We start from the raw sequence: 14209 nt of genomic DNA on the forward strand, positions 1-14209 counted from the left end.
CACACATGTGACCCAACTGGGCAGCAGCACAACACAACACAACACAACACAACACAACACAACAAAAGATTGTTTGTACGATATAGATCTATGTTATATGAAGTAAGCCTATATTAATTTGTTGTTTGTTGATCCAGGGAATCAGTTGACAAGCAACTGACCGGACTACCCTCAAGTTAAATAATAAACATATCTGAGACCATCTGAGTGTTTTCTAAACTGCCATATGTATGTTTGATTTGTGCATTGTGCAATTTCACGCGGCCTGAACATTAATCCTCGGACGCCACCATGTAGTTAGTTAATTGCGTAATTTAAAGAAAAGTCCTCTCTTAAGAGACATATTCAAGTCAAGAAACGAGAAGTGCTTTGTCATTGTAGTTTCATCATAGAAAATTGAATACATGGCTGAAAGGAGGTCACGCCCTTTTCACTTCAACGGTTCTCAGTGCCGTCGGATTTTCCCGCTGATCTAACAACTGCTTTACGTTATGAATAGGACTGACACCCCGTGTCTGGTATCGCTGAGTTCAAGCAACACCATAGATTTGTAGATCTGTGTTGTACCTAATTTGCATTTCGTAAAAAAGCCCAACCAGCGTCAAATACAGACATAAGAACAAACGCTGGTCTTCTTATTCTGGAAGTTTTTATGTCCTTTAATTGTACACAACGTGTAGATGCTTAAATATTGGCTGCATGTTTGTTATAATAAATCAAGCGTGATAACTAATCCAAACAACTTAAAATCAATTACATACTAACAGCTCAAAATTATTAACTACATTCCCAAGAGGCAACGTTGCTGGCTCTGCAAAGAACCAGCAAAATGTTCTGACATCTGTTTATGTACGTACAGAAAGTCTACAACTACAACCACAAGTGTAAAGGTGGAGACGCCCAACCCCATGAAACAGGAACAGTTAGTTGATTGCACAACTCCTCCATTTTAAACAGCCGCAGAGCTGGCGGTCGGATACCCACACTCGCAGGTGGTACTAGTATGCGCGGGTACGGGGGTACATCCAGGTCATTGGATCAATGGGGACACACCCATGTCATTGTGGGATCCAAGGGGACACATCCAGATCAATGTGGGATTGCTTCATGGGGTCCAAACCATTGCATTTCGCTGTGTGTGTGTGTGTCTGTGTGTGTGTGTGTGTGTGTGTGTGTGTGTGTGTGTGTGTGTGTGTGTGTGTGTGTGTGTGTGTGTATGTGTGTGTGTGTGCGTGTGTGTGCGTGTGTGTGTGTGTGTGTGTGTGTGTGTGTGTGTGTGTGTGTGTGCGCGCGCGTACGTGCGTACGTTCGTGGGTGGGTGGGTGTATGTGTCTTGGTGTATAAAAAAGCGGATCGTTCGACCGGAAGTTGGGGCAGGTGGAACGTACGTTCGGTGGTTATTGTTTGTGGTTACATGGAAGAGATGTCTCCTTATCTTTGTAGAACGGTTTTTTGTATAAATTGTGCCACGCCTGAGGTAGTCGATCCCAGTGCCGTCCTGTTACAGCAACTATCAATTAAACCCGACGTAACAAGTGAAGTAAATATTGATCTTAAAACAGTGATTTTTCCTGGATTTAAAGGCCCGCACCCTTCCTCTCACCGGGTACATCTTGTCCCGTACATTGTTTGTCCGCCTGCAACGGTTTTCTTGTATGTCCTAATGTACAGTATAGCGCACTGTAAACCGTTTTTGAGACATCATACTACTATGATGTATTTCTCCACCTTTCTAAGAAACCAAGAAGATCGATCCGCCGGGCAGTGGAGAAATATGCACCACTTCGCTATTATAATGCAAAGTTGATCTTGGCTGATGTAATCTGAATGCTATCTTGTTGCCATGGTCACAAATAGGGTTGATAACAGGAGAGAGCACGTCACACATTACAACTACAATACAAGTACCTCATGACCCGACTTGCCCTTCCTTTGTTAGTATGTCCTGACCTTACCCTTACCTCGAGCAGTTCCCCTTTTTCCTGCTCTAGTTTCTCCGAGGCGAATGATGATGGCAAGTATGTATATTTTTGGCGTGGGCAGGAAGTCAACAGAAGAGCGAAAGCGGTGACGTATGTGGTTTTACTTTCACATCTGGATGGTATGGACCGTTGACTGAGAAATGAAGAGACAGAAACGCCAATGTGAATGATTGGCAACATGGTCGATCACCAACACCAAACTAAAAATTCATAAACAAAATACCAGACATGACAGACAAAACCGCTTTTGAAAGTTTGTTTTGAGAGTTGTCCTGACAAAGCTAACACAGTTCTTGGACATTCCATGAATGGTGAGGATTCCCCATCAATACCTGTGTACTTGTCACTGCTCACTGTAGTCACTCAGGTGTGTCCCAGGCTACGTGCATGACTGCATGTTTAAGTTCTTTAGAGTAAGTGATGTACCTTCACTTAGTTAAACCCATGTGAATCCCTCAGGGTAGGTTACTATATGTCCTTTGTTGCTTGTTCAGTATTTCAATAGAACAGGCTTCGCAGAGATATGCTTCTAAAAATTAACTGCATAAAAGTGACCAGTAAGCACCACATTCATATTTATTCATGCAGCACGCGTTGGATTTTCTCGCCCGGAGTAAGGAGGTAGCATGGCTTATCTTTACGCCTTTACGCCTCAGAAGACCGTGTATAATGTGACAGGGGTAATAGGACGACGGAAAATCCGAGATCGTGCGTGCCCAGGTGTATGTGTGCACGCCCCGGAACTCTCGGACTCATCCCACATAGGACAAATCCAACGCGGATTGCAATCAATCAATCAAACAAACAAAATTTTCCTTATTTCTGGGGTATCTATGCCATTTGCACATGTTATTTCTATCATATGAATCTTACCAGAATCATCTTGGGAACGTAAATTCCTGTGGTGCAGAGATTATTCGGCCTCCATGGCAACACATCTCTGTTTGTATGTGTGTAAACAAGTGCAATACCTTGTTTGAATTTTTCATGAATATGTCAAACTAGTACTGAGAAAGATAGATTTCTACACCACACTGCGTGTTGCGAAAAGAGCTCCATGATGACCGTTCAGAGAAAACAATTTCCCACCTGGCTGGAATGAGGAGCGATGGTTACAAGAGGCAACATTTGATGCACAATTACTGTTCAGCAGGAAAGCATATAATTCTTCCGCGACAGATGATGCCTTTAGTTATGAATTCAATAAAATTTACTTTCAAATTTCCTTTTAAGGTAGCAAAAAGGAACAGAGGCAAAAAATTCCAAGAAGTGTCGGTGTTCTGAGAAGAAGAGCGATATGAAAAGTGCAAATTAAGGACAAATTAAGGAAACCTATCCCGTATATTGCTTTTGACATGTAATATCTTAAAAATGTTTAATAATGTTTTAAACATGTTATATGATGAATTTTGTTATAAATATGGTCAAATATGTAATAACTTTACTTATATGCAATTGACTTTTGCAATACAATAAAATGACCAGAATCTCGGGACACCGCTCTAACTGTGTACATGAATGTAGACCCGAACAACTCAATAGCAAATGGTTAATATCAAGGCTGTACCTCTTTCATACACCTTTCCCAAAAGACATGACAGTTTCTTAGGATGACGGAAAAACCTACAATGACGGGCACTTCATCTTCATGCACTATGATCTTCGTGTGAAATTGTCAGCAACCCTTAGATGGTTTTAAGCCTTATGGGCCGTATTGGCATGTGCTGACCACGACATATCAAAATGGCGTCATTACGGATTGTACATGTGAGTACTGTACATGTACCTTTGTGCGAAAATCCTCTCAAGTTCCTGTCTAGGACACATATGGCGAGTACGTACCTGTTATATGCTGGACAGGTACCAACATAACACAGGCCACATCTTTGTTTAAACCTGACAATCAAGCATGTCTATACCTGCCCTCCTGAAGGTAACCACGTCACTTTGATTGCTTTCTCGGAAAATCTGCACGCTTGTTTTCCCCAGCCATTATTTATTGTTCGGTTCGTGTATTCAACACACCCGCAATGCATACTTCTTCAGCCATCTGTAAGTTTTGACAGATTAACGTTTAAATCAATGTCTCAGCGTTTGCATTGTTTTATTTTTCCCGGTATTCTGTTTGGAAATTCTGGGGAAAATTCTGGCTATTCTTCTGACCGAGTAATAGTCACAAGACGCTGGCACCGAGCCGGGTACCCGAGCCGGGAGGCGAGCGGGGATTCCCCTGCCAGGTCCCGGACAGATATGGCTGGCCTCCCGTTAAGCTAACACACATACCACCTCAAAACCGTCGCACATAACACACTGATAACGTCTGAAAGAAATCATTTGAGCGTTAAAAGTAATCTCAGGTGGCAAGGATAGGTATGCTTTATCCGGTCGTACATTTCTCAGGTCCTTCAGACTGTGGTGGGGTGCATATTGGCGTCCCACCTAGCATGACAACATTTACAGTTGGCTGAACATGGCTGCACACGGAAATACTTCAGGTAAAAATCGAGTAACAAATGAAAATCGCTGTGTACAGCTCTGGACTCTGGATAACCTGCAATATTTAACTCACAATGCCAAAAAGACATGACTTGCATTATTTTGTAACTGTTCATTTTAGCTTCTTGTAACTTTCATAATTTCGTATGATTTGCTCTTTTCATGACGTAGCATAAATGTGATATAGAATAAAAGTGGCTCAGTGTTATCATTTGTTATTTGTGTGTAGTGTGCGTGTTGCTGTATAAAAAGTAGTCGTAGCTGTATCCCACTCCTTCCGTGGGATTTTATCGACGTCCCGGGAGAAGGGAGGTGGTGGGGATGACAATCTTTAGTTTTTAATAATAAGTGCCTCGGAACAATTTGTCCAATTGCAGGTTAACTATTCTAACTATTCTGTGTGTGTGCTACAGACAGATGGTAAACTGTCAATCACTTTTATGGTAGATCGCTTTTCCATGGCTGCAGGTTAATCCATTAACATTAGTTCTACCAGTCTTATGTCTACGATGGCTATCGTTGAGGTACTTTCCCATGAGTCGCGATTTCGTCGATTATTGGGACATATTTGTAAAAGGTTATACATTCATCTTGAGTATTCTCAGACTTGTACAATGTATAACGTATTCGTCTGCATTTTCCCTTAACGTCGTTTCTGTTCGCGTTTGGCTGAGATTTTATTTTTTTATCGCAAATCGTTAGTGTTTGAATAGAATTTAAACAATTCATTTTGTCCTATGTTGTATGGAACAAATCCTTCTGGAATACATGGTCTTCTCCTCTGTTCTTTTGTGACAACAAAAACCGTGTGACCTTAAATCGTTATTGCGCTGCCAAACACTTTACTATGTTAAAGACTGGCCTTTATAGTTGTCATGTGGTTGTAATGCCCCTTGCCACCTTCATGCTTTCAAGACCAGCATGGAATAAGAAACATCAAAACCATTCTATTTGTAGCCCCATTCAGATAGGAGCATGAACACCTTGTACATCCGTGTACAGATGTGTACAAAGGTGTGAGTTTTGAGGCATAGACTTTTGTGATCTATCCGTGTTTCAAATTTGTGCAACTGGCTCAAACCATGTAGCTGAACCAATAAGAACATTCCCTTGTTCTCATAAAACATGGTTATAGTCTATCACCGTCACAAATCAGTAAACTTTGAGCGATGTTTAATAACGATCTCTATGTCGAGTGAGAGGTTCACTTGGTCGGTCGCCATGTTTGTTCGCTACCTTCATCGCCTTTAGTATGTGTTAACAGTTTACACTTCCGTCAAATATTAACACAATACGAACATACTTAGCCTAGGACAACATATTCGTAACTTTCTTATTACCCATACATAACAGCGGATACAAAAAATGTTTTTACGCACAGAGCTTGTGCACGTTTATTAGTTTTGAACAAAAATGACATCGCCTGCCTATGTGTGATATTAGCGATACAGGCAAAAAGGATGGCAATTACACAACATTAAACAATTATTACACACAGCTTTATGTTAAATTTGGAAGTTAATAAGCTACTTGATAATGCAAAATTTTAAAGCTGATCACAAATATGACGGCAAAGTGAGGGAAGGATGTTCCTCGAGAGTACATAAATGTGAATCTTCAAAATAATCCTTACATGATTCCTAACTACTTGCAAACCACTTGCCAACGTAACATTGGGTTCCCATAATTTTCGAGAAGAAACGGTGTCTATATTGTTCTTTATGCATGTTAACAGAAAACCATAAAAACATAACGGCAACTTGTTGTATATATCACACCGAACGAACTGTCGCACCGGACCGTATGGTGTTTGTAGCTATGACGGTGATGTCTGTACTGTACTTTGTGATGCACAACATTGACATACCCTGTATTTTAACAATCCGTCCCGAAATCAAGTGCCAGTTTTGTATTAGAACTGTGCGGACAGCTTGAATGAAGGTTCACTTCGTTTCGAAAGGTAAAACGTCATTGTAATTAATATTATTGATATTCGTCTTTCACACACTTAGTTGACACATGTACATGGTCACATCTACGCAGGCACACTGAGACGTCGACTCAGGTTAGTCTTTTGGCATATTTCCCGTGAAGGGAAAGTGCCATCAGAACACTAAGGTAATCCCCGTACATGTATAAACACAGCAATTTGGGCACATAAACGCAATACATTAAGCGGCAACACAATCAAATTGTCCCGAAGATACGATTGTTTATGCGCGTTGTACATATCGTATGCACTACGCACATTGTGACTTTGAACTTTACGTTCTAAAACGTACACATTTAGCAGCGCTACAAACAAGTAGATTTAATAATCTATGGAAAATGTTCTTCTGTTTTTAGCTGCAATCGAAGTTGAGTCCTACAGCATGATCTTCTGTTCTATATCACAAGACAAAAACAATGCCTGCAACGTTAACCGTTTTTCTGCCGACACGATATTTTTTTCCCTCCGATTTCCTGTTCATGCGACTATTTTGGTGCCCAGTGGGTTTATGTGGGGATTCCCGTGTGAAAGTGATCAGTGTCTGAAGTTATCATGGTTTTGACAATGAAGTATTTCTAGCTGCGGCACGAGATATAGCCTGGCCACCTGACTACGCCACGCTCGGATTCCCCTTCCTCAGCCGTGCAAGTCTTTCTGACCCAGCACCCACCGTAAGGACACAACCCTCCTCGGCCCATGGGCCCACATCAAACGGAATTTTCCGTCGTACCATTTTTGATGGGTATAAAAATATGACACAAACTGACAAGTGCAACTTGAGGTAGACTATGGTCTAAAACAGGTTGTTGTGTATACCTTGCTGTGAAAGGGCAATCCCAAAAGTAACTAGTTTCCAGGCGAAAAACTTTGAAATTCATCTTTAAGTGCGTCATTAATATTCAATAAACCTACAGTGAGATATTTCTTCAAACTTTTGACGTCCCCAGTACTGTAACGCATTACTGGCATAGACTCGAGTCGAGTCCCTGCGAGTTCTAACGTTACATAGTTATTGTACGCAACGAAGTTTATAGGAGTAAGGAGGCCTTGTGATATAACCTCCTTGATCAGAGCATGTTTTTATACAGAAAAATGTACTTGGAAGTTACAGGATACTAAACTTAATTGTAGAAGAACGTTACTGTCGCGGCCCTTATACTTGAGGGTTGTTTGTGTAATCGAGACATCTTACACGTGTCTCAACCCTACATAATGATAACTGTGGTGACCGTCTTGGTTAATCTGCGGCCATCTTGGAACCAACAAAATACACTCTCATAAATTAAACGAACCGCAGCGGCCGTGAATATGGCGTTTTGTGATATTTTAGGGGGGTCTCTATACCATTGCTCCACGTGAAGACTTCTAGGAAGTGGTAAGGAAGAACCAAGGTCAAGGCGATACTGGTCGGCGGGGAGTTGGCAAGCACAACATGTGTCTTGAGTGACATATTCAGGGGCGGTATATGGCGGGGGCACTCCAGTACTGCCGGCGCTTCTTACACTAACCCTTCTGGAAACCGAACGGGGAATCACGTACTTCTCCCCAGACATGCAAAACATAGACAATAGAAAAAAAGAGGAACTTGAGTCGAAAGATGCCATTATCTTGTTAAGTAGGGAAACTCTTAAGACCTCATGCCAGGGTATTGTCACTTCTTACTCCTGACTGGGAGGAGCCCTCCCATCCAAAGCTTGACTGAATTCTTTTTTTTTTGTCTTGCCAGTTTTTTTCTCTCATTTTGAGCCCAGGTATTTCACTAGATTGTCCCTGAATCTTATGCATGACCGCCATCTTTGTCTCCTGCACTCTCCTATGTCAACTCAGGGGCTCTAGTAGTCCACCTGTTGTTCTGTAACCCGCCCAGTGGTGTTAACGTTTGGCTATATCAGTAATGTTGTCCGTGTCACCTATCGGGAGTCATGTGATGCCACGCATGATCCTCTCCGTTGATACCGGAAAATTCCCATTATATTGTATATGTACATTGCAGTGGCACCTGTAGACAGCATTGCTCTATCAATGCGTTATTTATTTCGAGTTATCAGATAGTTTTTCGTGGAAGGTTTTAAACAGGCATTGTACATTCCAGCTGTTACATGAAGCAGACCTGGGGTGGCCATCTTTTGACATTGTGTCTACTCCAGCCACACCTTTCAGATATATGAATGTTTTCGTTCTTCTTGATAGATATGTCGCCATTGGGCGTTTACGGCACTTGTGGCCATAAATAATGCCCCCTTCGACTCACTTGTGCCCTAGGTGCACTCGTTACTCACAGGGCACTATACTATAGAAAAAGGTATCTAAGTACACCCAGGTTTTTAGACTCGTGCACTGGCGCCGCGCCAGACGGTCATGTCCGCCATGTTCTATTTGCGATCAATTGAGGAGAACAGGTGAAACGTTGCGCAACACTCCCTCACCAAAAGGCTCGTTCCCAAACAACTTGTGTGAGCAAATAGCTCAGATATTCCACCAATTTGACAAACATGTTGGTCTTGTTGCATCATCCTAGTATTATGTCGCATGTTCATCAGCATCAACTTTGGCCGTGTGCCAGGAATACACAATGGGGCAGCCAGGTGCCAGGTACGGGACGGTCCGGCTATTGTTGGTGATGCACGACGTAAATATTTCATATGCTTCTATATCATGAAGGTGATCAATATAGAGATGCCCTATGGAAATTAGAAATGTAAGTGTTCCATTGCAGTTTAGTAAATTCACGAACACATGTACTTGTATGTAACGTATACTCCACCAAAAGTCTCTATGGGTTGAGAAATTAGTGGATTGCACCAAAATAGGGCCACTGTTCCGTTCACGGCTGCCCACTCTTTCTGACGTGCATTCCTATTAGCTATGGCCGGCAAAATCCTCTGGCAAAATAATCCTCAAATTTTGCCCAATTTCTAAAATTAAATCCGCAGACAGGTTTGGCGGAGACTACTTGTCACCAAGGAGGTTTAAAATTTGTCTCCAAATGAATTCGGTAATCAGGAACGTATACATGGAGGCATGTTTTTCACTTGTTTAGCAAATTAAATAACATGTATCATCTTCATCAATCACGGTTATGAGTTTGGTGACGACACAGAGTTGCCATGTAGCCTGACGCGCTCCTAGCGGCCGGTGTGACAGCGATCTCGCCCCCCCGTGATCTCGCCCCCCCCCCCGGGGGCGAAATCACTAGCGATCTCGCCCCCCCGGGGCGAAATCACTAGCGATCTCGCCCTCCCCGGCTAGTGATCTCGCCCCCCTACCTCGCCCCCCTTTAGCGATTTCGCCCCCCCCCCAAAAAACGGGTTTACATGACATTTTAGAAGTTGATTGGAATAAATCACAAAATGCAGTTTCAGAATGATATAAGTACACAAGTTTGATACATAACTCCATTCATAGTATCAAAATTAACGTAATTACATGGTAATAAGATAGTTGAACTAATTGTTTCAGACAAGGAGGGTTGGGTCCCTTGTATTCCCATTATTGCATATACCTGAGTCTTGACATAAGATGTATTTCATTGTATTCACCTGTCCTCAAGCAACCTACATATCTCCAATATAAGGTCTCTACCATGAAGTGACCACAAAAGAACTATGTAATGTCTTTTTTATGCAAATATTAGGCATTAATTAGAATAACGCACATTTTGGTATATGCACCTGGCCAAGGGATATCTTCACCTCCAAAATGACTGTTTTTTTCTAGTATTTAGGAACTGATGCATTTACCCGTGTTTCTTAAGACTAGTACTTTACCAGTGTTTGTGTATCATTTAGCAACAGCTATATCAACTTGCGCGTAGATAGTGTTTATAATGAGAAACTATTATTCACGTGTGTTTTTGGTAGTGCTTTGGAAATGTTTCCAGCACAAGAAAGAAAACACTGTGACAAATTGAAAACATATACCTGACGTATTCCGTACCATAGACGGTGTTTATACGTTCGCAGTAGCACTGTTTTTATGCCACCTCAGCTGCAAAAATTGTCTTTTTCACGTCGATGTCATGTTTGCACCGAACAATATAGTATCGACTTTCGAGGTATGACATCTTACGGTACGGTAATAAGATGCCATATAGGTACCAGGTAACACACCATATACGTTACTCCCCAAGTGCAGTATAGTACCAGGTAGCGCACCTGTAATATGTAGTAACCAGCTGCTCTTGGGGGGGGGGCGAAAACGCTAAAGGGGGGCGAAAACGCTAGTGATCTCGCCCCCCGGGGGGGCGAGATCGCAGGGGGGGCGAGATCGCTGTCACACCGGCCTACATTGTGTAAACACAGGCTAAGTTGCCACTAGAGCGTTTTACAGGCAATTTTGAGTATATGACAATGTTTATGTGCAAGTTCTTGTCCGAGAGCTCTCTTTGCAACCGGGAACATACAGAATATATAGTAAACATACTTAAAATACAAGACTTTGGTATAGGTAACAATGGTGACTATAACAAGTGACTATTCTAGCAATACTATGGACTACTGTGAGCTACGATCTAAGCATTTGGGGTTTGACTTCTTTTCTGGAAGCAGTGAAAGACAAAGTGTCCCACTATGTCTATAATGAGTGGGTGATGTTTTTGAACGTAAACGTAACAGGATTATAGTTTTATTTTCGTCAGTAAACGTTTGCAACTTTTTGTAAGTTTTGCAGGCCTCTTCGAATAGCTCTTTTCTTTCCTGGTCGTTAGAGAGGCAGAAATAAAATGTATTTCGCCTTCCACCTGTCCGTAGATACCTGTCGTCGCACTCAGAGAACATACCATAGGTGCCTAGCTATATAGGGACTAGTCATCCCTATGTACGTCAGAGAAGACAATTGACCTTTTCAAAAACAAGTAGATATGGGGGTATGTAATTGCAAAAGGCGTGACCTCTCCATCTGAAATGACGTACGCTCGTCAATTTCCGTAGCGGTGGATTTTTACAGGATGGGCTTGAGGGCCTCGTGGTTAACTACCCCTGGATATGTGTGACGCCCTAGCGTCATGCGAGTCGGGCAACAGAAAAGATGAAAAGTACATGGCATGATGAGAATATGGATTATTTCTTTGTCAATGCTGACAGCTGGTTAAAGTCTATGACGTCTTGTGTACAATAGAACGAAGACATGATACATTACATATAGTCATTGTGGTGATACTGTGTGTAATTGGAATTATTCACCTGAATAAAGTTTATATTTTTGAAGCACATCTTTTCTTTCTACCTATCCCTCACCACACACTCTAGCCGACAACGCCCACAAAATGACCTCTGGGCTCTTTTGTGGCAAACAAGGCACACAGGGAAAAGTTTCGAGGTCAAAGCCAGGTCACGTCCTGACCGAGGTAAAGTTTAGGTGGACAAGAGTAACCTTGTGTCTTACGTAACGCCTACCATATGTCTAGATGGGTATTCAGACCTATCCACTTCATTTTATGTCTTAGTCAATTTTGTCACAGAATAGTGATTCGGAAGTATGACTGTTAGTGACTTTCATAGAGCATCTTCATTCGCACGATTAATACATCAATCGATCCCTTGATCGATAGGCCTCACCACACCAAGATAACATCGAGTGGTCACAAAAAGGAGACACATCAGGTTGATACACTGACATTCTTTATAAAAATACAAAATGTAGTCCTTGCAGAATGGTGACCTCTGTAACTTCAGATAGCGGCATGTATCACTATCAGTCATCTCTCGTTCTGTCACGACTTTCTGTGTTGTTGCCAACAGAAACTAAAGTCACATCTGCCGGCTGTAGTGAAACTGTCTCTTATCACTTCCTGCAGAACCTTGCGGGACTCTGGGGGATTATTACGGCCACGGTGCAGTTGAACGAAACAAAACATGCCGGTTTTACAGTGTTTAGATTATCGTTTTAAAGTTTTGACCGTTTTACCCGCCAGGGCGCAAAGTCCATGTTTGACAGTAAACTTTAAGTACTTGTTGTAACGTTTCCATATCTCAGCGTAAAAGTTAAGGGATAATGTTATAAACATTCGTTCATCATATGAAAGTAAAGTTAGTATATTGCAGTGCAGGAGCATTGCAAAATGTACATGGCCCAGAATACTTAGTAATGAAATGTCATTAAGCCAGGTGTAGTCTTCCAGGCCGCCCTTCAATTTAAGCAAAGACATCTTAACGTTAAAAGCGGAATAGGCACTGCAGCATGCGGTTCGTAAGATGAGTTGAATTGACAGCTTGTTCATTTCAAGTTTGCATCAGTTTACACCCTAAGTTACTCATCCTTGCTCTATCACTACATATCAATTGATGAATCAACCATCTCGTTAGCTAAACTATTTTGCTGACTCAGCGAAGACATCCCGGCCCACGCGGTCCCGCTAGCTTTCTCAGAAGGTGGTAGAGAGACGTAAGTCCTGGCGCCGCCGACTTGACACAGAACATATGTGGCTACCGGCCGGCCAGGTCACGAGCTTCAACATGTCAGCGTTACACAACTCTCTAGACGGTACTTAAACTGGAACTGGAAACTTCCAAGACATTGAGCAGCTGAGGTTACTAACAAGAACTCAGAAGTTCACGTGACAGACCAGGAGCGGTAAACCTGGTTATGTCATTTGGATTGCGAGCTGGCGAAAGACGTGTCTCACGTGCGTGATCCATTGATTTGAAAAACTCCTTTCTTTGCTACTTTGTTAGTTCAATGAGACACTGGAAAGATTTTAGATAAGTCGAGGTCAAAATTTAATACACACTCAACTAACAAATTACCAATACGTAACACCTATACTGAAATGTCCTATTCAGCTGATCCAGAAAATTTCACCCTATCACTGCATGATTTGCGTTGTGGTGGCCCAAACAACAACGAAGCAATTAAAGTAGAAGACATAATCCGAACTAGCCACTACCAGGCTCCACGTGTTGCTAGAGAAATTGGCCAAATACACAGATACTTTCGGAGGAGTTATCCAGCACGGGGGTATGCGATCCCAGGAGAGTAAAGTTTATCTGGAGGCTACGCATATGAACAGTACTTAATTTCAGCACTTAATTTCAACATAGTCGAGTACTAATAATAGAACGACCGGTAGTATGAGTTGGATGACTGTGTGCTAATTTGAGACTTATTACGCCTGGCAGGTTTGGGCACGATTTGGCACGAAGTCGTGCTCGTGTGCTGTAGATAATCACCTGGCGCTGAGTCATTCTCACAAAATTAGGACTGTGGCGTCTTTATCGGGACTGTGACGTCTTTATCGGGCAGTCTCGTCCTGTCTCGGGACAACCTGGCTGAAGAAATCAATGCACAAGATCTAGTCACCTTTCGTTGTCATTTTCAGTACACTTTCAATGAGTGTAAGGATATGAGAGGGCATGTACTAGTAGTTGCCAGGGTGTCATCCACAGGTGCCATCCTAGCTAGTTCTCCATGGCTTCAACCATAGTTGTTTAGTGGGGAGAAGGATATAGCCGGCAATGTAATCCTAATTGGTTAACCAGGCCCCCACGTCTAAAGCTAGTCTGGGTGACACCCTAGTTTCTTTAACCCCCCCCCCCCCCCTTTCTTCATGTACGAGGATGGCACCAATGCAGATATTGTGAAATCAGTACAGAGATCGTCCGACGTCTGATTCGGTGACACATAATCTACTATGACATCCCATACAACGCCCCATGTTTCAGAAAAAAACAATTCGAGATTGATATCTTGCACTAATCGGGCGTTTTATGATGCTCTCTAAAACTTTCATGAATGTGACAAAAGC

This window comes from Branchiostoma floridae, chromosome 4 (assembly GCF_000003815.2).
Source record: "Branchiostoma floridae strain S238N-H82 chromosome 4, Bfl_VNyyK, whole genome shotgun sequence".
In the NCBI taxonomy this organism is placed as follows: domain Eukaryota; kingdom Metazoa; phylum Chordata; class Leptocardii; order Amphioxiformes; family Branchiostomatidae; genus Branchiostoma; species Branchiostoma floridae.